This window comes from Marmota monax, unplaced genomic scaffold (assembly GCF_021218885.2).
Source record: "Marmota monax isolate L192 unplaced genomic scaffold, Marmota_monax_Labrador192_F-V1.1 WCK01_AAM20220418_F8-fsc00012, whole genome shotgun sequence".
Lineage (NCBI taxonomy): Eukaryota > Metazoa > Chordata > Mammalia > Rodentia > Sciuridae > Marmota > Marmota monax.
The window spans coordinates 10,755,593-10,781,549 of record NW_026695227.1 but is presented as its reverse complement, the minus strand read 5'-3'; positions in this window follow the sequence as shown (position 1 = coordinate 10,781,549).

Genomic DNA, 25,957 nt, shown 5'->3' with positions numbered 1-25,957 from the left:
AAGTAACTTTGAATTTTCATCTTTTGTTTCCTTTCAGAAGGACTCCATAGTAGTTGCTAGATGCACTAAGTTATTCTAGGATCCTTCTCAATCTTTTCACATAGGAATAGTGAGAAAAAATACATAGATGTATTCATAAGAAATAATCAGAAATTCTTAGATGCTGGAACTAAAACTGGAGCTGAAATCCAGCAGGTTCATGTGTTAGAAGACACTGTTGTTACCTGGAAATTGGCTTTAATAAGTAGAATTTAAAAGTTTAAAACTCAATAAATATCACAGAAAGAGGTGAAGCTTTGGGCATATTTGAGTAGGAATGTAGAAATGACAATACAATAAGCCAGGACCATTGAGAGTTTAACCTTCAGTGAAAGAAATGCTGGAAATTCACAGCCATTTACCCATGAACATAGTGAGGAAGCTTGCCTCTGTCTGGAGATCTGGGCTAAGTAAAACGTTGTTAAGGAAAATTGATACCATGAATGATGAGCAAATGGGGAATGATTCTGCATGTTTTGAAGGTGAAGAAGAACAATCAAACAGGAAATATGTACCAAAAAAATAGACCCCAGTAATCTTGCATATTTATATGTATCAGAAATCATAATAAATGTTTTTTTAAATCACAGGGATATTAACAAGTTACAAGAATAGTGCTCAATTTTAATATGCTTCTCATTAATAAATCAGGAAGTTAAGAAATTAATAAGAATACAAAATGTGGGATGGGGATGTGGCTCAAGCAGTAGCGTGCTCACCTGGCAAGTGTGGGGCGCTGGGTTCGATCCTCAGCACCACATACAAAAGATGTTGTGTCCGCCGAAAACTAAAAAATAAATATTAAAAAATTCTCTCTCTCTCTCTCAAAAAAAAAAGAATACAAAATGTAAACAACTCACAAATTCTAATCTAAAGAACAGGTATAGAGGCCTAACACAAAATTAGAGAATGCAATTTAAAATATACTTAAAACTATATTATATGCTTTGTTTCCAGTTATTCATGGAGTTATATGAAAACTTGACATGAAGATACAGAAAACAAATTATTTCATGAAATAACAAATCAATAAACTATTGACCCTATCCTTTTAGTGCAATTAAAATGGTTGAGAATCAACATTAAAAAATAAATAAGAGGCGATATTACTACTAACCTTTCAGGAAAAAAGAAAGATTAAAAAGGAATATCATAAGCAACCATATAAAAACAAACTAGATAATCTAAATGAGATGAAAAAGTCCTAAGGAAAAAAATAGAATTATAATAGGTTAAGAGACTACGGAAGTAAAAGTAAACAAAAAGTTCCCCCAGAGAAAAGTCCAAGACCAGATTGCTTCACTGATAGATTCTTACAAATATTTAAAGTGTTACCACTGAAACATCACAAATTCTTACAAAAAAAAAAAAAAAAACAAACAGAAGAGTAAGTAACACTCCCAAAACATTCTGAGATCAGTATCAAACTTATTTTTTAAAAAAAGACAAATGCAATATAAGAAAACCTCAGACCAATATATTTTAAAATTTTAGATGAGAAAGTCCTAAAGAAAATAGTAGGAAACTGAAAATAGCCACATATAAAAAGGGATTTATTTCAGGAATGCAAGGTTAGTTCAACATATAAAAATCTATGCAATTCATCATCATTATCATCATCATCATCTTCTTCATCTTCATATAATAAAGGGGGAGATGCCTCTACATGATTATCTCAAGAGATGCAGAAAAGATCTAACAAGATCTAACAGTAATGATAGTGATAAAAACATTTTTTAAAAATTTAGGAGTAGAATGAAATGTTCTCTGTGTGATAAAGGGGCACTTAGAAATCTACATCAACCTAAAACTCATAATGAAAACTTTCCCCTTAAGATCAGGAACAAGAATATCTATCCTTATCACTTGCATTCAACATTATGCTGGAGAATCAAGCCTGTGGAATTAGGTAAGAAAAAGAAATAAAAGGATTCTAGATGAGAAAAGAATTAAAAATATTTCTATCTGTGGACAATGTATTCTTGTATACAGAAAATTCTAAGGAATCCAATTTAAAAAGTTAGAACTAATAAACAAGTTCAGCAATCTTGCAGGACATAGGATCAATACATATAAACTAATTTTATATTTATATACTAGCAATGAGCAAATTGAAAATGAAACTTTAAAAATTCTATTATTTGGCACACACCTTTAAATCCAGAGACTTGGGAGGCTAACGCAGGAAGATTTCAGGTTCAGTAACTTGCAAGACCCTCAGCAACTTACGAATCCTATCTCAAAAAAAAAAAATTAAAAAAGGACTGATAATATAATTGCATGGTAAAGTACCCCTGGATTTAATCCTCAGTACCAAAAATGAATTTGTAAAATAAATAAGTAAAAACTCACTATAATTGTATCAAAAATAATAAGATGCTTAGATATAAATTTAGAAACAAAGTACAAGTCTTTACTTTAAAAACTGAGAAAACAAATGTTGGAAGTAAAGAAGATCTACATGAATAGAAGTACATTCCATTTTATTGGATTGGCATACTTACTACTAAGACGACAATACTCTCCCAAGCAGCCCCCTGATCTAAGGCATTTCTTATTAGAATCTCAGTTGCTTTTGTTGTTGTTTACAGAACTTGATGTGGTGATCTTGAAATTCATATGGTCATGCAAGAGAGCCAAGATGACCAAAATAATCTTAAAAATGATTTACTCTTCCAGATTTCAAAATTTACTACAAAGCTTCAATAATCAATGTGGTATTGGCATTGTTGTATTGGCATAGACATTTAAATTAGTGGGCAAAAAAGTGAATAGTATAGAAATAAATTCTTAACATATGCAGTCAACTGATTTTTGGGCATCAAAATGACTCAAGTGGGGAAAGGATATCTTTTAACAAATGGTACAGAACAGGTATCCACTGGCAAAAGAACAAAGTCAAATTCCCACCTCATATCATGAACCAAAGGTATCAGATCTCTAAATGTTAAGATCTAAAATATAAAATCTAAAAGTAAAACATAGTCGTAAATTTTCTTGACATTGAATTAAGCAAATTATTTCTTACATATGACTCCTGTAGCAAAAAAAACCCAAAGGGGAAAAAATAGATTAATTGGAATTCATCAAAATTACCAAACTGTGTGCTTCAAAAAATAACATTAAATAAATAAAATAAAAATTCAAATGTAGTGGAAGAACCAAATGGAAGATTAACAATGACATACAATATTTGAAAATCATAACCCAATAACAGATATAATTTGAACTGAACAAAATATTTGAATAAATACTCCTCCAAAGAAGATACATAAATGGCATATAAGCACATGAAAATATACTAAACATCATTACTCACTGGAGGAATACAAATTAAAACCAGAATAAAATACCACATTACATCCACCAGGCTGACTGTAATAAAAAATGAAGAATAAAAAATATTCTCAGGGATGTGGAGAAATTGAAAACCTCATATATTGCTGGTGGGAATGAATTACTGGTAAAGCCATTTTGAAAAAACAATTTGACAGTTTCTTAAAATGATAAGCATGGAATTACCATATGCCAGAGATACCACTCTTCAATACCCCAAAATTGGAAACTTTTTTCAATCAAACGTATGTACTTCATTGTTTATAGTAGCTTTATGTAAGATAGCCTCAAAGTGAAAACAATACAAATATCTATCAATAAACATAATTAAATGTTTTATATCCATATAATGGAATATTATTCAGCTATAAAAAGGAATGAAGTACAGTTAAATGCTCTAGTATAGATGGATCTTGAAAATACTAAGTGGAAGAAGATAGACACAAAAGGCCATATAATGTATGACCCCATTCATATGAAATGTGCAAAACAGGCAAGTCCTCAAGAGACAGAAAGTAGATTCATGACTTCCCAGGGCTAGTAGAAGGAGGAAATAGAGAGTGACTACTAACGAGTACAGGGCTTATTTTGAGGGGGATGACAATATCCTGAATTTGGATATTGATGATTTCTACCACCTTGTGCATATAGTTCAAGTGAACCCAATTATACATTTTAAGAGTGAATATTGTGGATGTGAATCATAGAGTAATTTCAAAAATCAGAAAAATATCTGAAGAAACTAGACAATGTTAGAAAATTTAAACCACTTTAAAATAATTTATGGATCAAAGTAAAATAATTGTGGAAATCGGAGCATACTTAAAATTAAGCAACAATATTTTCACTTGAAGAACACAGCTCAAGTGTATTTTCAGGAAACTGCTTAACCTTCAAGGTAAACATTAGAAAATCCTGAAATTTAGTGAACTATGCATTTAAATAAAGAAATAAATTAATAACATTACAAACCCAAAGAGTAAATGGAAAAAAAATGGAAAGGATGAAAACAAATGAAATAGAAAACAAAAGTAAAATAAATAAAATACAAAACTACAAATACTAAATAAAATATCTCAAAGCTGCTTAGGAATAATTAAAAAAATAAGAAATCTTTTTGCAAGATTTAATTGTTAAAATATAAGTATCAGTCCTAATAAAAGTAAAAAAAAAGTATCAGTCCTAATGGAAAAGATAATTTTAAAATGTTTGAAATTTCTTATTTTTTTTAAACACCAAGAGCATACCATGAATGTCCTTATGGAGTAAATCTGGTAAGAAATTTAGATTGGCAAAACTTGGGTAACCCTTCAATTAAGAAATAAATTAAATCACTGGAGGGTTTTTGTTTTTGTTTTTTTAATCTACTTTAGAAACAGACAAAATGAGATTTTTACCTTACAGCCACAATGGAATAACTCCAACTAGCTGTTGTAGCCTAGAAAAAACTTCTTTCCTACGTTGTGCAATAGGCAGTGCAGGATTGTGATCCATAAGAGAAAGGCAACAAAGCCAGTCCCGCAGGTTGCCTGGAGGTTGTCTCTGAACTACAATGCATGAAGGAGAAATCCAAGCTGAGAGAAGCAGGCATGGGGAGCTGGGCCGACAATCTGAGATTGAGGAGGCTGAATGGCTGGAGTTTGGGAGGCAAACATCTTCAGAACACTGCATAGGGGTCTCCTTGAGACTTCACTGAGTGCTGAGCTGTGAAAGCGTATGTGAACTCCACCATCAGAAAAGCCATAACTACTTAAAAGTAAGCATGGAAAAAAAAAAAATTCTGGTTGGTGTGGGCCATAATCTTAGCAGTAGACTAAAGGAAATCTAAAGTGGAAGATATTCTACATCCATCCTAACAAAACTTCATAAAACAGGCTTTGAAAGAATCAAATCGATACCTAAGAAATGTAACTGCCTTAGTCTTCTCTCACACACACACACACACACACACACACACAATCAACTACTTGGGCAGCTGAGGCAGGAGGAGAATCCCAAGTTCAAGGCTGGTTTGGGCAATTTAGACTTGTCTCAAAATAATTTTTTTTTTTAAAAAGTAGGGTGGGCTGGGATATAACTTAGTGGTAGAACACTTGCGTAGCATGAGTGAGACCCTGGATTCAATCTCCAGTATTGAAAAACAAAACAAAACAAAAATGTGTGTGTGTGTGTGTGTGTGTATTTTGTCCGTACACATACATATGCATGTAGAATATATATTCACATATATGCATATATATGTGTGTATTTGTGTATAATGACTCTTAAAAGTACATTCAATAAATTCAAAGAAAACATGAACATAATAAGATTAGAAATTAAAATGAAAGAACAACAACTTATTTAGGACTTGAGAAGAAAATATCCAGAATGAGAATTCACTACAAGTGCTTAAGAAGCGAAAACAATCAATGAACTTGAAGATATAACAAAAGAAACAATCAGAAAGAACCTGGGGGAGGGAGCCTAGGAAAGGTGAAGACAAAAATGAAAAAAGAACTGAGCCTCAAAACTGTGAGACAATGTCAAATGATTTAAAATATGTGTAATTGGGGTCAAGAAAAGGGGCAGGGGCCCATTAGAATTAATGTCCAAAATAATTTTCCAATTTGATGAAAATTATAATCATCATATGCAAGAAGCTCAGAAAACACCAACGAGGATAAATCCAAAGAAAATAATTGAATGCATAACCTAAGGGTACTAAAAGCAGTCAGACAAAAAAGATATGTTAACTATAGGGTATCAAAGAAAAGAATCACCACTGACTTCTTGTCAGAAACAATGGAAACAAAAGTACATTTTAAAAAGATGATGACAAAAAAAAATCTCTCAAGGCAGAATTCTACCCCCAGAAAATTATATTTTTCAAAATGAAGGCAAAATATCTGCTTCCACTCCCCAGAAAAACAATAGATGATAAAATCCATTGCCAACAGGCTCTCAGTGAAGTTGGAGAATGACAACGAATAGAAAAGCAGAATTACACATAGCAGGAAAGATCGCCAAAAATAGTCACTATAAAGTACATATACGATGCTTGTCTCTCCTTTTCTACATTTCTTAATAAATAATTGTTTAAAGCAGAAAAATAGCAATGCGGCATGGGGTTTATAACATGTGGAGAATTAAAACCTATAACAATAGCACAAAGGAAGTAAGAGGAGAGACAGACTTTAGCTATTTTAAGGTCCTATAATCATGTAGTGTAATGTTGAAGATAGATCGTGATAAGTTAAAGAACAACCACAGGGGAAAATAAAGAGGTATAACTAATATGGAATAGTAAAGATGAAATGGAATATTAAATTGGTACTCAATAAACCCAAAGAGAGCAAAAGAAAAAGGAACATGGCCCAAATGAGACAAACAGAAAGCTCATACCTAGATTGAAGATTTACAGTGACTATATCCAAAATCAAATTAAATTGAAATGGTGGAACTAGGAGTTGGCCAACTTTTTCTTCAAAGGACTCAAGAGTAAATTGACTTTACAAGCCAGACAATCTCTGTCAAGTGCTGGAACCAGCAATTGAAATGTGAAAACAGCCCCGGACACAATCTAAATGAAGGGACATAGTTGCTTTCCAATAACATTTTATTTACAGAAATGGGGAATCAGCCCATGGGCAATGGTTTGATGATGTCTAATCTGAATGCTATTCAATAGAAATATTATGTGCACCATACATAAAATTTAAAATATCATAATACCTATATTACAAAGTAAAAAAAAAGTTAAAGTAATTTTAATATTTTATTTACCCTAAGATATACAAAATACCATTATTTCAAAATGTAATCAATGTATAAGTAATTAATAAGGTATTGTGTATTCTTTGTACTAAATCTTTTACATCTGGTATTCATTTTACACTTAAGAAGGGTATTGCAAGAATGGGTTCAGAGTGAGTTCTATAGTTTGAATATGAAGAGTTCCCCAAAAGGCCCGGATGCCAAAAGCTTCATCCTCAGCTTGGTGGTATGGGAGGTGGTGGAGCCTTTGAGAAACAGGCGCTAGTGGGAGGGCTTTAGGTCATTGGGGATGCACCTATAAAGGAGATTGTGAGACCTCTCTTCCTCTCACTTCCCTTTGCTCCCTGGCCGTGAGGAGAGTGGTTTTCCTCTGTCATGTGCCTGAGGTAGGTGCCTTGTCATGATGTATGCCTCAACACAGGTCTAAAAGCAACAGGCCAATTATGGGCTTTTCCCCTAAATCTGGAAAACAATGACCCTTTTCTATTTATAACTTTATTATCTAAAATATTTGCTACAGTGACAGAAAGCTGACTAACTGGCGAGAGCCTCCTTGCTGCATCCCAGTGCTGCTCCTGAGTCATTGACTGTGCATTCCTAGGGTGGGCATGATGATTCACAGGTATTTCTGGCCTGCCATTTGCATAGATAAAGCAAGCTTTCCATAGAAATCATATAGTGAAGAAATATGCAGATGCAGACAGTCAGAATTCAAGGGGCATGTGGAGCAATACTAAGACCCAAGGTGAATGGATGGGATACCACTGTGTCTGCTATACCTGGTGAACACAATGTAGCCAAGTTCCCTGGATGTCCTACCGAGATGTATGTTCCAGAGGCTGGGGGTGAGGAAGAGTGGAGAGGCTCTACAAAGATTCATGGTTTGTTATAGCAATGATATTTAGGGAGCCATGGTCTGGGGCATGCGAGGCAAGCCTTCTATAGTTATAAAAGTCACTGTACCATTTACGTCTGATCACTAAGAGGGAGCACAACACTTTGTAGGTTTGTTTGATTAGATACAGAAAATTCCACACTTGAGACTATTAATCTGATTTACTTCTTGGTTGATTCATAGTACTCCTAACTTTCAGTAGAGCCTAAAACAAAAGAAACTGCAGAAGGTATAATCTATGGTACAAGACCCCTTGCCACGTAGGCCATACTATTTGGGATATCATAAGATGTCAGACATATCTGTGGTAGATAAGGATTTGGCCTTAATAGGAAAGCCAGTTCAGAGAGCCAGTCACTGTTTTACAGCTTTTCTTAGTATGTTTCCAGGCAATAACAGACACCCAACACCAAGTGTACATAATCATACTGTTCATCATGAGCTGGGCATCATCAGATCCATAAGGCCAGGGACCGTAGCAATTTGTGGTGAAATTGATTTAGAATTTGGACCAAGGCAGGTGATTATTTGTCATTGGTTTATAAACCACTCAGCACACTCACTCCCTGAGTGAGATAACCCCAAGTTTCCATGACATACTGGCCTCCAAAGAGACCAAGCTCCAATTACCCAGAGAAGGGCTCTATTTATTGTCTGCTTTTCCTTACTGTGTCTCATTTCCTCCTTTCTGCACCCATCATTCTGGCATTACTTTCCAAATAAACAAATAGATCTTAAAATCCTATCTTAGACTCTTCTTCCGGGGAGCCCCAAACTAAGACAGCACAAATAATTAGTATCATTTTATCAATACAGTGGTCCAGCATAATAGTCTATATAATGGCAAGATGTAAAAGACTGTTAAAATTTTATTGTAAAAGTACAATATGATTAATATAGTGCTTGGTAGAGGCTAAACGTATTTTCATCTCTCCCAAACTATTTTATTATTTATATTTGCATACTATTTGGCTCCTCTTTCTTGATTAGTGTTAAAAAATCACCCATTCATCAGATCAATTGGTGCACTCAAGGTTACAGAGGCTGGATAAAGCCTACTTTAGTAAAGATACTACCTCTGGCACAGCAACCAAGATTGTAGCTGCACTTAACTTTAAGTTTATGGCTGTATATTTTCATCTACAATAATTCACCTGGATTTTGCCAGACCCATACTGGTAAATTAAAGGAGGAAATGATGGAGATCCCCCACACCTCCTTCAAGTCCTTTTTAGAGTGTCAATAATTTTTATCATTCCACCCAGGATGTGATAATGCTTCCAATTTATCACTTTGGCTAAAGGGAACAGGAATGTTTGTGAGTTTCCTCTTGGCCTTACCTACCATAATGACTGCTTCTCCACAGGCCAGGGAATGATGTTAAGGTTCTGTAGACAGCCTTAGTGTTTCTCCCTGTCATGCACTTGGAGAGGGGGGAAATGATCATAAAAGGTGTCCATGGACACACTGGACCAATGTGTGGTGAACTTGGGCCAGGATCTCGTTAATTACTTATCTTCTGCATCTGCCCTATCTTATCAGTAACACCTGGATAATATTTGGGGTCCTATGCTATTGGCATGAGCTTATGCATGTGTGAAAGACTATAATTTTCTATTGCAGTGATATCCACCAGCTATCGGCCCATCAGTATTTTATTTTATGTTAAAGTTTATATAAATTAAGCCAGTCTCTCATTATGTTGCCATCTATCTGTTCCTTGGGACCAACAGGGTATGATAGCCATTACCTCAAATTCCAGAGTATCTAAATTATAACAACATCTTTGTTGTCTTTTTAACTTTCTAAGTGTTACAATAATTATGTCCTCTTGCCTCTAAAAGTTAAGTGCCACCACTTGCTCATGGCCTCTGCAGCTACACATGATCTTATTCCCTTGAAAATCAGAAGTGGAATTCTAGAGCAGCATTTATTTTTAACTCTGGCCTCAGAGGATAGTCACACCTGATCCTGTTGGTAATGTTTGTGTCATTCTGACTAGCAGAGGAAGGATTTTCCTGGCCCTTCCTAGGGAACATCTTGCTGGGAGTATTCTCAGTTATTAGGACACATCTCAGAAGTTTTCTTATCAAACAGCAATATTTTTTATCAATTCACATTTCTCCATTAGTTACAATAGAATTGAAAGCAGGGTCACCAAGAGATATTTGTACATCAATATTCATAGAGCATTGTTTACATTAGCTATAATGTGGAAGCAACCCAGTGTCCATTGGTGGATGAGTAAAATATGGTGTATCCATACAGTGAAATATTATTCTGCTTTATAAAGGAAAGAAATTCACAATATGTTACAACACATACATATCCTTAATGACAGTATGCTAAGTGAAATAAACCAGTCATAAAAAAAGATAAATACCATGTGATTCCACTTATATGAGTTACTTAGAGTAGACAAAACCAAGAGATAAGAAATAAAATAATGGTTTGTTGCCAGGGTTAGAGGAAAGGAAAATAGTAAATTACCGTTTAATGGATATAGAATTTCACTTTTACAAAATGGAAAGAGCCGTGGAGATGGACAGTGGCTACGGCTGCACAGGAGCAAGAGTGTACTTGATATTACTGAGCCACACACTCAGAAATGGTTAAGATGGAGAATTTTATCTTGTGTTTATTTCCAACAACAACAAAAAATGGAAATATATGTTTGCTTAGATTTAACCTGAGGAACATTAGCTTTAGTAGACCTGGACACAGTCCTAGAACTTTTTAAAAAGTTCCTTCAGTGATGTTGGTACATAATCAGCTTTGGGAACCACAGACTGGGAAATATTGTTACATCCTGGCTTTTTGTTCTATAATTAGAAGTTAAGAAAGTTACTCATAAACTTTTTTCCTAAGTTATAGCACAATGGTATGTCCTTTATTTCCATTGAAACAACAAAGAACTCTGTGGTTTGCTGTAAAATCATTGCTGAATACATTGTTGGTTGTGTTGTTCATTATAATTTATAAACCATATCTTGTATGAAATTACATTCATATATTAGTGCCAAGAAAAAAATCTTGTCTTTCTGAATAACTGATATTCTTTCTTTTATCAGTTAATAATTATTATATAAGTAATTATGTATAATTTTTGCTTGGGCTGCCAAAAAACTCAGAATTAAATTAAACACTTCTGTTTTTTTTTTAATTCATTATTTCTATACTAAATAGCTTCACTGTAGTTGAATCTCTTAATAAAATTCATCTCAAATATTTTGTAAGCCTAGCTTTGTTATGAACAAATGATAAAGATGATTAATTGATGATGATGATGATGATGATGATGATGACAGATACTATTTGAGGAGCTTTTACTAAATGACTGTACAAACTTCTTGTTTTTTTTTTTTTCTTAATTAATCCTCAGGTCAACCACATAGGGTAAGAATTATTGTTACTTTACAAAAATCAAATTACCAATATAGCTTTTCTTCACTAATGAAGAAAATCATAATTACAAAAATAGGTGAACTTGCAAAAGTAGATAATATATTACTTCCCCATGAATCCACCCAGGAACTACAACTCATCTACAATGCATAATTTTTATGGCTCCAATCTCAGTTGTATACTCTTTCAACAAAGAGAAAGGTTAACAACTTCCCAGATTCCCTCCAGTTAAATGTGACCTAAGTCATGAAATCCATTAGATTGGCTCTGGCTAATATAGTGGCAATATGGCTGAGATGGAAGGAAACTGTTTTCCCATTGCTCTATTTCTCCTAGTGGAAACCAAAAACATAGGCAGAGTATAGTTGGAGGGACTTTGACGTCTCAGAGGTAATAAATATGAGGATAATCCCTAATTTTTAAAGGATATAAACATTTTCAGTCAGCATACCTCTTTCAACCCTTCCCCACCCCATCTTATTCTTCTTTAAATAACAGAAATGGACTATGAATAACACATAAAATTATTATATTTATAGATGAAAAGTATTGTATAATATAAACCTAATTAACTCAAGGTAGGGGCCCACTCAAGAGGTCAGAATGTGGCCTAAAATATGATTCTTTATGGTTCAAATATTTGTTAATTGAAATAATTACAATAATACTCCTTGGAATTCTTAAATCACGATGTCACAGAGGTTCTCACCCCTTTTAGTTTGTGTTGTTTGTACTAAAGGACAGAAAAATAGCAAGTTGCCTTAAAGGACATTGCAGCTGAATCTTCAGGTTTTACTTGTTGGTGCATCCATGCCATAACACCACTCTGTCTTGAAGAGTAAATGTGCTCTGAGGAGTGCCAGAGTGGGACCAAGGGATGCCTGAAGGCCTGGGTCTGCACATGTTGGGCAGAGGTGACCTTCCGATTCTCCCAGACTTACTGGAAGTAACCAAGAAGTCCTGTACAGAAGTCTAGTTACTTCTGCTTGGTAATGAGATAAGTATGTAACCAGAGTCTTCAGAATACTGGGGAGGGTCAAGAAAATATAAAATGTCCTGAGAGATCAGCAGATGGAGCCTTCTCTAATCAGGTGGTGTTGCTGCAGAGCACATCTGGGGGATCCAAGGGCCACAGAAGTGTTTCTCTCTGGCCTGGGTTGTTCTTGGGTCCCTTGCACTGTGTAGCAGTGTGTGAGAAACTGTGTTGCCTACTTCAAAGCAAGTTTACCCTTCGCTTTGTCTGTTGGTGCCTTCTTATCAACCATAGAATCATTGCACGTTGACAAACATTTGTAGATATACGTTCCCTAACTACTGAAATTACCCAGCTAAGAGCACTTTTGAGAAGTTATCACAGCAAATTAATTATTGTAAATAACTTTTAGATGATCTTATATAAAGTGACATGGAATGCATTGAAATGCCTCCTTGTTTTTTCCTTTCAGAATGAGTCAAAAGAGTGCAATTAAACCAAAAAGAAGCAGCTCTTGGCTTTTTTTTTTTTAGTTGTAGAAAGACATAAAACCTTCATTTGATTTATTTATTTTTATGTGGTGCTGAGGATTGAACCCAGTGCCTCACACATGCTAGGCAAGCACTCTACCACTAAGCCACAGCCACAGCCCCACCTCTTAGCTTTTTAGCATCTCCTTGGAGTAAGGGTTCATTTCTCTTACTCCATTCATTTATTCACTCAATTACTAATATTTACTATTGGTCTACCCTGTGTCTGATTGCCATTTATCTTCCTGCATTCTCTAAGAGGCCAAGGTCATGTGAGCTGAACACGCTACTCCCTTTTACTTAGAGTGTCTTTCTTATACTCTTCTTTTTCCAGTGAATTCCTCCTCACCCTTTAAGGGCCATCTAAAACCTCCTTCTGAGAAGGCTTCCTGAACAACTCCCCTGAGCAGTCAGGCTCCCTGGCTGCTGTGCTCTGAGAGCGACTCTTGGTACAAACACCATCATTCCTGCTATTCTCATTTGACTGTGGAGGCCCAAGAGGACAAGCATAGTGACATCTTTGTGTCATTCATTGTACTTGGTACAGCTGTAGTAAACATATAACTCAATATTATTTCTTTTTCAAGGAATATATAAAGCAATGCATAAAGTAATCTTAAGTAATATATAAACCAGGATCAGTTGATAATGTCTATCATTGGATTTTATGTGGAATTTTTGACAGTTCTCTAAATTACCTTGTTTTCATCAAGTCCCTCTTTGTACAATTAATTGGTAATATTTAATGCTTCTCCATTCAGTGAGACATCATAACACTTTAAAACTTGTACTGTGGATCCCTAGAATTGTCCTACTGTAGCTATTAGATCCAGTGTCACCTTTCAGTGGTCTCTGTGGCCTTAGGGAAATGAATGCTGGATGGAGAGATTTGGAACAAGGAATAGTAATAATAGAATCTGCATGTAGTGCTTCAAATTTATTATAGGTTCAACTTCCTTACTGACTGCTTATTAAGCAAGAGATGTTTGGGTGGAATTATAGGGTGACAAGATAATCTAAAAGAATTTGAAGAGTGAGTGAGAAATGAGGAAATCATGGCGTTATGTACAGACAACTCTTTGACAAATTGATTCTGAGATTAGGAGGAGAAACAAGTGGAAATAGGAATAAGAGTCAGACTCAGTTAAAGAAGCCAGTAAGGGAAACAAGTGGAAAAATGCTCAATGTATTATCATTTGTAGTAGCAAAAAGAAGGTAGGGGAGATATATTAGCATAGTCATGTAATTAAATCACATTTAAGAGATCGCTAGAATTATTAGAACTTCAAGTATCAACATGAATAGACCTCACAACATGATATTGGATATAAGACCAGAATGACACATAGAGCATATTATTCAAGAAAATGTTTTAAAATCACAGAATAGTACTAGTTGAAAAGGGGACAGAATTGAGGCTGAAAAGGGGAACAAAATTTACTTTGTTTATGTTTACATATTTTGTCTATAAAGTAGAAATCTGAGACAAAAATTGGAAGATACTAATATTCACTAATTCTTGGAGGTGGGTAAATGAACATTTCTAATATTTTCTCTTGGATGCACTTCAATTTTGGGCAAAGAAAGTTAAAAGTCAATGGAAAATTTCCCATTGAAAGAGATATTTAATCAACTGAAGTGAGTAATATTAAATTCAGAGTTGCTCAAAAGCAAGAAAAGAATATCACCCAGAAAAATAAAGTGTGATTAACCTTAAAGGAAGATTATGAACAATGGGGAATATTTGGACAGGGTATTTGGTTTAAAATTTGAGGCACTTCCCACCTGCTAGGGAATAGCAAGAAGTAGGAAAGCAACATTGATAACCAAAGAGAATGTTTAAAAAAAATAATTTCAGGAAGTAAGTGCAAGTTGACTAAAAAAATATTGTCAGACTGCTAAACAATAGTTTCCCTTTTGGTGATGCTGAATTTTTAATGAAATCACTGTCCTATTGCATCCATTTCTCCAGCAATGTCCAGCTGTCGGCATGCAGGTCCTAAGACAGCAGCCTCATCCTTCTAAAAGGTTTTCTAGGTATGTACAAGAAAAAAGAGGGGAAAGTAGACCCATAGTTTAGTGACAATGACTATTTCATACCGTATAAGGGAATCTAACCTACATAAGAGAAATGACATGATAGAGAGAACTTATGATGTAGGGGAAAGCAGAAGATTTGTGAGATTGAGATCTCATTGAAGTCACTGAGTAATGTTGGTGGCAATATCTGAACTAATTGTCTAAACTAGTGATTTAAGAAATACAACAGGAGGCTGGGGATATAGTTCAGGGGTGAAATGCATGCTTTGAACTCCACAGAGCCCAGGCCCTGGGTTCATTACTCAGCACCAAAGGGGGAGGTCATAAAGATTAGAAAGAAATTCAAGGGTTTAAGAGGCTGTTGGGTCAAAGGGGCCATTCATGCAGGCATCTAAATCACCCTGGTCAAATTCAGGGCTGGGTTACTCTTCTATTGTGGAGATTATACATCCTTTTTGTCTCTACATCTAATTCACTTATTGATACATCTGTTTTCTGTACTTCTTACTATTCTTAGAAATTTTTTATTTAATCAATTAGCATCCAGTATGATGTTCCCTGTTGTGAATCCCACAACAAACAATGACCTAAGTCACTGGCCAATCTTGAGAGGTTGTCTCTGAGTGGGCCCTGACCTCATATTTCCAGAGTAGATTATACAAAGTATGAGAACCTATGCAAAGTCTTTAGAGAGAAGCTCTGCATGCAACAAATGCAGTAAGCATTGTGTGTGTGTTTATGAGTGTGTGAGAGAGACAATTATATTTCATTAATTCTCCTTATATATCCCTGCTTATATATTTCATGCATCCAAGTAAAATTCAATTAAAGTGTTTTTTAACTTTCCCTCAAACAACTCACCAATATCTTTATACAAGAAAAGCCAGAAAGAGAAGTAGCAGTGGGCACTTGGAGACTGCAAGAAATTACCAGACAGCAATCGCACAAAGCAAGCACACCTTCCTTTCAGAGGTGTCCAGGATCCAGGGACTGAGGGACCATTGAGTGTAGAGGGGTAGGGCCTGGTAGAACAAGGCAGCTATGTGTAGTTGGCCAGAGTTGTGGTTAAATGCCCAGTGGCACTTATTCCAGGCATGGAGGCACCTACCTATATGCATGACTGATTAACTAATATAAAAAGTTCTTTCTTATTTTTGCACCTTGAGGACCATGAAAAAAGAGGTAAAAGAAATCCAAAATAAATGAATAAAATCAGTATTATTATTATTATATTTTTGCTGGAAAATACGAGTGAACTATACAGTAAACCCTCACAATATTTCCATCTGCTGGGTAGATGAATCAAGAATAGTTTTATATTTATAATTACAGAGGGAATGTGTGAAAGACCCTTATTCCTTTTTTCCCTTCTCTTAAAAAGTGGTGAATAGGGCCTTTAATACTCAATCTTAAATGAATGTTGTATGTTTTGGCATAATGTCAAAGTGTTAACAGAACTTGTACTATGGTCTTCTAAAGGGAAAAAACAAATAGTTTAACACTGAGGTATTTTGAAGCAGGTGCTCTGGACAATTAAAGAACTTTGTGGCTTTTGAAGGCACCCTTCCAAGAACTAGAAATCTGAAAAATGAATACCACACTGTCACTTTGATAAAATATCTGGTTTTTGCTTCTATTAGGGAAAGAAACCAGAACTCAAAGAGCATAGAAAAAAAGTTATGCTTAATAAGGTGTCATGTAGAAGACGTTTTAAAAATATGCCAATGAGACAAGAAAAAGGTATTAAAACTGTGAAGTTATTTAGATCCAACAATAAAACACCAATAGTCAATTTTTAACTTATGGTACTATGCATAGAGATGTATAAAAATTACAAATTTTATTGTAGATGAGGCTCTGATTGAAGCTGGAATTTTGTAATATAAAGCAGGGGTGAAACAGTTACAACAGAACAAATAACAAGTAACATAGGATTCAAGGAAAATAGAAAAAGGGAATGAAAAAAGATTAGGTGTGCGAAGGGGAACCAAGGAAACTATAGGACCAAATATAAGTGAAATAAATTGGAAAGATGAATCATTTGGATCACCTAGCAAAATCCAGATTCCAGACTTATATAGTCTTCATAGAAGTAGTCCTATATTAGCGATAAATAATGCTTTCAAGTATCCCTGAGATGTTAGGGAACTCACTCAATACTTTAGAACATCAATCAGCCTTATTATCCATAAGATGAAACTATAACCATTATTCTGTATTGCATGTGATTTTAGTGAGGCTCGAATGAGAAAATGGTTGATAAAGCACCACATCGATATCAAGAGAATATTTTTTTGAAGGTGCATCATAGACTCCTGCGAAGGGAAAGAAACATACAGCATCAAATCCTCTTGATCTATGACCCAAGGACAAGGAAATCATAAAAGTCAAGCAAACAATACACAGTTCCCTCTTAGGCAGAGCTCTGAGCTATGACTCATTTCTGGAATGAGGGAAATGATGACCTCAGGCTGTACATATTTCCATATGCATTTAGAAGATGACACCTTTGTACTGGTGATTCATACCAAGTAAATTGCCTTGCAGTGGTCTAAGTAGGTCTTGTTCCTATGGGTACACTGATTATCCTTAATTGGATGGATAATTGTACAAATATCTATTTCCATTGCAGAATAGAAAAAGTCTTTCAAATAGGTCATCAAACTTATCCTGAGTAACTACCATAACCAAAAAAGATATTTTAAAAATTAAAACTAGAAACGTCAGTATCTGTGTTCTTGATTAAAAATCGGAATGATACTAAATTCATTGTTAAAATTCATCTGGAAGTTAGAGTTTAAATGTATTTTTCCAGACACGTGCACCTTATTATTTTTTAATTATTTTTCAATTTCCAAAAAAACTTCCTCCAGGTTTATTTCATTTTGTATCTTATTCTCTATGCCTCAATTTGGCATTTGCATATTTGTCTCCCTCATCATATAATTACATTATGCAACATTTATAAGTTTAACTTTTCTCTAGGAAATTCAAAGTAGCTAATGGGTTTGCTTAATTTATCTTCCACACCATTGAACTGAGAAATAAGAAAGCACCAGAGTCCCTATTTAACTGATCACTGGTCAGCTTACGTTTTTTTTTCCATTCATGGTCAAGGCTCCAGGTTACCCAGGATCTTATTTCCCAGGACAGTGATTCTTAAACCTGGCCTCATTTAATTATCTGAATTGCTTTTGAAAAGTTATTGATAAGCCATGCCTATGCCCTACCTCAGACCAGTGGATTCAGAACCTCTGATGGTGAGATCTGAGTATCAACATGCCTTATAAATTCCTTATACCATCCTAAAGCACAGCCAAAGTTCAGAACCATTGCGGTAAAGCAGTTCCTTTAAAATATTAATGTAGATAGAAACCCATAAGAGGAAATACCTATTCTGATCTAGAAGGTCTGGGTGGCCCCCCTGAGATTCCGCATTTCTTAAAACCTACCATGTGAGGCTAATGCCTCAGAACCATAGAAAGCAGATTTAGCTGAGTGATAATTTTCTCAATTCTTCTGACAATTTGGATCACTTTAATGCCTAGGACAGGGAAGTCAGGTCCTCCTGCACAATGGACTCCTTAAGACATTAGAGATACATTCTTAAAAAATGAGCTGAAAAAGGCTGCTTTGTCTGTGGATGGAAAGAGAAGTACAAGATGGCCTTTCGTACATTGGCAGCACATCCTGATGGTTTTTACCCTTATAACATTCACAAATAATTTTACTAACCTGGAATTTTCTATATCCTCAGGACATCAATATTTTCTTCATCTCCTATGACACTTGGAACCCCCTATTTACTCAAATTCTCTTCTCAAATCCCCACAATGTAGACTCTGTCCATCTCCAAGATCAATACAATCTCTTTGGCTAAATCCACAAACACATTCCCTCCACCTTAATAGGTTTCTTTTCATACTGTGGACTACTTCACCCATAAAAGTTCTACTTCCTGAATTTCCATGCTGCTAAAATCCACTCTTACCTCTGAGCTTCCTCTTTTTTCCTGTCTTGTATTTCTCTTTCTCTTCTTCTATCTCTTAAGTGTTGAGAATCCTTATGGTTTTGCTTAATCTTTACCTTTCTTGAGGCATCTTGCCTAATTCCATGGCTTCCTTCAATGTGTTGGTGACTGCCAAATCCACATCTCCTGCCTAGAGTAAGTCATAGACTCATATATTTCAAATGATTATTACATTTCTTGGCCTGAATATGAAACCCTTCACAACTCAACCTCAAAGTATCAACATCTCTAGCACTTTTTTTTTAATGGATCCTCTATGGGTAACTGTAATCATCAATAAATAAATAAATAAATAAGTGAGGTAGTGAACTCTGGGTAAGGAGAGCTAACCACTTAGTTTCATTATGAATTTCCCAAAGTCCAAATTCTGCCCTTCAGATGCCTCATTTAATGAAGAAATGTCCACAACAACATATCAACAAACTACCATATCAAATATGTCAGCCAAGTAATTTTAGTAAGTAGCAACTATAATAAATAGCAACTCTACTGGGCTCATTAATAAGATGAATACATGCTCTCCCTTTAGAAATACCTACACAGAAAACCAAATTATAACCAAATGTTTGCTTAGTAGGCATGGAATCATTGTAGAGGAGTTGGTAGATTCCTATAATCAGGCTCACATTCAGGACTTCATTTACTCTGCAAGTATTAATTGAGCACAATGACTAAATCCTTTCTATGGATTATAATTCTTAAAGTTTGTCATCTGATAACGCTTTGCCCAAAAAGAGGCTCAGACTGATCTTCATGACACTTCTTTTTCTTCCTTTCCATCATTGATCAGTTCCTGTCCACCAAACTGCTTGGTAATTGACGGAGTCACTAATATGTTGTAACCTGCTTTGCATCTATCCTATCCTCAATGTTGTGGAAGACATCCCTATTCTTTAAAATAACTCTAGTTACTTACTCTCTTTATTATTCATTATATATTATAGCTTACAGAGTAGAAATTCATCTGTAAATCCTGGTATTCCTCATTGCCCTCTACCCATGTATTACCTACAAGGACCATCAATTACCTATTTCAAATCCTGGGTTATAGTGTATTCTTTTCCTCTCTCATTTTTCCAGATATTTAAATAACAGCTAGAGTTACAAACTTATTCCTCCACCTCTTTCACTAGGATTGCTGCTACAGCACCTCTATGGCCCCCTACCTTAACTATGGGAGTCCTTCAACCCCTCCTCCCTAACACTTCAAAAGCTTAGAAGTAGGAACTGCTATGGTTGGAACCATCACCACACATCACAAGAGCTAAGCCTGAAGCTGCTGGATCTAAGAAATGGTTCTCACCCAGTGATATTTCCCCTAGAACATCTGGACATGTCTGGAGACATTTGTGGGAGTTGCATATCCTATAGTGCAGAAGACTATCTTCATGTCAAAGAATTATCTGGCCTATGAGTCAATAATGCTGAAGTTGAGCAACTCTGATTAAATTTATCCTAAGCAGAATGACACATGGCCTCCATACCAATGCTGCTCACCACTGTCTTCATAATATATGTCCCCAAGTCGTTGTACATCTCTAACACCAGTTGGTATGAGCTGCCCCCCTTTTTATTCTCCTTATGTATTTCATTCTGAGAGAGGTGGGTCTGAGTAACTCAATACATTCCTACATATTTTTAAGCATGAGGAGTACATTTATATTTTTTTACTCTTTAAAAAAGTAGGTCTTTAATACATTTTGATTCCTGAGAGGATTACAATTTTGAGGACCATACTCTCCTTGTATGGTAGAGTAACCAGTGAATATACAACCTAGACAAAAAAAAAAGTGCTCCCTGATCAATGATCCAATATCACAAAAAGATTCACTTTTCAATTTAACTTTCTTTCTCCCTCAGCTAGACATTTACTCATTAAAGACAGGACTCTATCTTGATCTTTGGTGGCCTTACCTTCTAAATACAACACAATGTATAGAGTGGACATACAATGGTTATCAGGTGACTGAACAGTGACATAGCTCACACGTGCAATGTTTGAGTGGGGTACCATCTATAATTTTATAGTGATTAACAAATACTCTCACATACTTGCCAGTTTATGTTCTAAATATGAAACCAATGGAAATTCTTGTGAAATAAGAACCCCCACTTAATGATGAAAACACTGCCAATCAGAAACTCCAAAGAAAATTCTTTTCTCCATTTCTTAATAAAGAAATATATAGAGCTACCTATTATACAGCAATCATCAGATACAAACAATTTATTGGAAATGAGATTACTATATAGGTATATATTTTCAAATAAAATATAAATACTATCTATTCCGAAGCTTTAAGAAGATGTCTTTCCCCCTTTTCTACTTATAGTTTCAAGTCACAAACTGTGATTGGATCATGTAAATTAATGATATTAAAGCAGGTATTTCTTTAGTTTCTAAGTGACATTTTGGAAAGAATTTCAAAATATAAGACTTTTGAAAATATCAGATAAAATACTTTTATCTGAGCTCTAGTTTTTTTTTAACAACATTATCTTAAGTGGATTGTATTGACTTGTTATGTGGCTGTTAAACAACTGTCACATATCTTCATTTCAGGCATAACTATTTTAAATGATGAATGATGTACATTACACACTAAGACAGAGTGTTGATAAGTTGATTCTTTGAAATGAAAGGCATACACAGTCATTTAAGTGCTGCAATTAGAAATTCCCCATTGAAGTTTTATGTCTGATCATTTTAATACTTAAGATCATGACCGTATTCAAAGTTCTCTCTTTAATATGTTGAAATCTCTAATTTATTCTAGCTCTCACTATCAGCACTAGATTTAAAATTTTTAAGCAGAGGACTAAAAAAGCCTGAAAAGACCTCAATAATACTTCCAAAATTAAGAACTTCTGGCCCACCATATAGCTCAAATTATTGAGCTATCTTATTCACTACAACAAATTCTTTGCCTCATTGCTCATTTTCTGTTAAATTTACAGAGGAAAAAGGTGGAAACAGCAATTAATGATTTTATTTAACAAATATTTACTTAATTTCTATATGTCAGAACAGTTCTAGACTCTGGGAAATACAGAAAATACAAAAAGAAAATAGAAAACAATCACTGCTAACAATTACTGCTCATATGGAGCTTATATTTTAGTGGAAATATTTGGAAAAAGAACTAAGTCAATAACAAAACAGCATCAGGTAATAAAAGTGCCAAGAGAAAAACAGGATAAGAGGGTAGAAAGTGATGGTGATGGCATCTCTTAACAAGTGAATTTGATCAGATTCCTGAATGGTCTAATGACAAGGTCTGCAAGTCTTTCAGGAAGAGTGTTTCAACAGAGGAAGTCACGCTGCAAAGGCTTAAGGCAGGGCCATGCTCTATATGTGCCAGGTAAACCAAGAAATCCAATGTGGCTAGAGCAGTGTGAGGGGAGGGAGAATGGGTGGCATCAGGTTGTAGACAAGAGGGGACAGATAAGGCCTTAGGCAGGCCATGTGATGAGTACTTTGAATTTTACTCTGAGAGGAAGCTGTTGGAAAGTAGAGGAGTGGCCTGACATGATATTTGGTTGTAAAAGGATCACTATGGCTGTTGTATGAAGTCTGAACTGTTATGAGAGGAGGGGAAGAAACAGAAGAGACACAAGTTGAAAGCCAGTGTAGTAGTCCATTGGGGTGAGCATATTAGTCTTCAAAGAAACAAAACAACAGGAAAGATGGATGGTGAGTAGGTGGATGGATGGATAGATGGATGGATGGATAGATAGATAGATAGATAGATAGATAGATAGATAGATAGATAAAAGGAAATTTATTATTGGAATTGGCTTACACGATTATTGAAGGGGAGATGTCTCATGATGTCCGAGCCTGAAGGCCCAAGAACCAGGGGAGCTGATGGTATAAGTGCCCAAGTCTGAAGGCCTGAGAATCTGGAGCCCTAATGTCCAAGATCAGGAGAAGGTGAAGGTGGATGTACAGCCTTAAGAAGAGAGTAAATTTGCCTTTCCTCCACCTTTTTGTTCTTTCTGGGCCCTCAAGGATTAGATGATGTACACCTATATTGGTAAGGGTAGTTCTTTACTCAGTGTACTGATTTGAATGCTCAGTGTTTTCAGAAACATCCTCAGATACACACCCAGAAATAATGTTTTGCTATCTATCTGGTAGCCTGATACCTATAATTAACCATCGTAGCGAGGGAGGTATAAATGGTTAGAAACAATTGGTTCCAAATACATCTTGAAAATAGGACTGATAGCTGGGTCAAATGGTGGTTCCATTCCCAGCTTTCCCAGGAATCTCCATACTGCTTTCCAGATTGGCCACACCAGTTTGCAGTCCCACCAGCAATGTACAAGTGTACCGTTTTCCCCACATCCTCTCCAGCACTTGTTGTTGTTTGACTTCATAATGGCTGCCAATCTTACTGGAGTGAGATGGTATCTTAGGGTGGTTTTGATTTGCATTTCTCTGACTGCTAGAGATGGTGAGCATTTTTTCATGTACTTGTTGATTGATTGTATGTCCTCCTCTGAGAAGTGTCTGTTCAGTTCTTTGGCCCATTTGTTGATTGGGTTATTTGTTTTCTTATTGTTTAATTTTTTGAGTTCTTTGTATACTCTGGATATTAGGGCTCTATCTGAAGTGTGAGGAGTAAAAATTTGTTCCCAAGATGTAGGCTCCCTATTTACCTCTTTTATTGTTTCTCTTGCTGAGAGAAAACTTTTCAGTTTAAGTAAGTCCCATTTGTTGATTTTTGTTATCAACTTTTGTGCTATGGGTGTCCTATTAAGGAATTTGGAGCCCGACCCTACAATATGTAGATCGGAGCCAACTTTTTCTTCTATCAGACACAGAGTCTCTGATTTGATATCTAGCTCCTTGATCCACTTTCTTGGACTTTTCCCTGAAGACCTTAAAAGAGCGTACTACAGGGATACTGCTACAATGATGTTCATAGCAGCACAATTCACAATTGCTAGGCTGTGGAACCAACCCAGATGCCCTTCAATAGATGAATGGATAAAAAAATGTGGCATTTATACACCATGGAGTATTACGCAGCACTAAAAAATGACAAAATCATAGAATTTGCAGGGAAATGGATGGCACTAGAGCAGATTATGCTTAGTGAAGCTAGCCAATCCCTAAAAAACAAATACCAAATGTCTTCTTTGATATAATGAGAGCAACTAAGAACAGAGCAGGGAGGAAGAGCAGGAAGAAAAGATTAACATTAAACAGATACATGAGGTGGGATCGAAAGGGAGAGAAAAGGGAAATTGCATGGTAATGGAGGGAGACCCTCATTGTTATACAAAATTACATATAAGAGGTTGTGAGGGGAATGGGAAAATAAACAAGGAGAGATATGAATTACAGTGGATGGGGTAGAGAGAGAAGATGGGAGGGGAGGGAGGGGGAATGGTAGAGGATAGGAAAGGCAGCAAAATACAACAGTTACTAATAGGGCATTATGTAAAAATGTGGATGTGTAACCGATGTGATTCTGCAATCTGTATTTGGGGTAAAATTGGGAGTTCATAACCAACTTGAATCTAATGTATGAAATATGATATGTCAAGAGCTTTATAATGTTTTGAACAACCAATAAAAAAAATTAAAAAAGAAAAAAAAGAAAATAGGACTGATAAGATATTTGATAAACTGAATATAAACTGCAAAAGAAGGGAGTCAGGGATATTTTCAGCTGGACAAATTATGAGGCTATTAACAGAAGGAAATCACTGGTGCAAAAGCAAGATTTGAAGTCAGAATATAACAGAGTACAATGTGAATACTCGGTGTCTAATTCAAAACTGATGAGTGACATTGTGTCACATATTCAAGAAGAACAATGAACCTTATGCAAGACATATACAAAGAAAATCACTTTCAGGTCCCTCAGAGTGAGGAGAAAAAAAATTTAAAATAGGCAGAAGTTATAAAAATGATTATCTTTAAAAGAACAATATTTAAACTGACTGCTGCCTTCTCAACAAAAACAATTAAAGCCAGAAAGGAATGTAGTAGTCTACTTTAAAAGCCAAAATAAATAAGGAATACTGTCAAATGTTCCATCCTAAAATTTTATCCTGAGCAAAAATATTCTTTGAGAATAAAGGTAAAATAAATATACTTTAAAATAAATAAACCTAGAAGAATCTGACACTAGAAGAACCTTACCAAACAATTTCTTTAGACAAAAAGAAACCTATCCCAGAAGGAAGTCTAAAGATTAAGCAAAGACCAAAATGCAACAAAAAGAGCAAAGATAAATGAAATGGATGCTAACTGTAAAATAAACAATAATAATTTCCTAAGCAGCTAGGAAATATTTGAATAGAAGTTTTGAAAATGAATAGAATTCTTGAAAATGACAGCAATGTCCTATAAGTCAGAAAAAGAGTATATTGAATTAAGGTATTTAAATTTTTTTGTTTTGTCTGAAAAGAAATTAAAAGTATCAAATAATTGACTTTGTTGATAAGAAAAATATGCAGGGTAACCATAAAACAGTAAAAGAGTATATAACTTTCAACCTAGGATGCAGAGGGAGGAATACATTAATAAAAATGTATAATCATTCTACATGTGGACAAGCAAGGAGAGTAAAAAAGGAAAACTATTGAATAAATGAGATGAATAGAAAGCAAAAATATGAATATTCAAATTAAATGTAAATGAACTAAATATTCAAATTATAAGGCAAAGTCTTCTGACTGTTATTTTTAAAATAAAGCTTGAAAGAAATACATCAGAAAAGTAAGTATACAGAAAGAAACAGAAAAAAAAATAGCATCCCTGTAACTATTAATGAAAATGAATTCAAAGTATAAAACTGACCACAAGGAAAATTCTAGACCCAGTAAAATCACTTCTGTGATTCTGACCAATGTTTTAAGAAAAGAATACTATCAAATGTACCTAAACTCTTTCAGTACCTTAGTAGAAATGGAAACAGTCCCAATTTGTTATC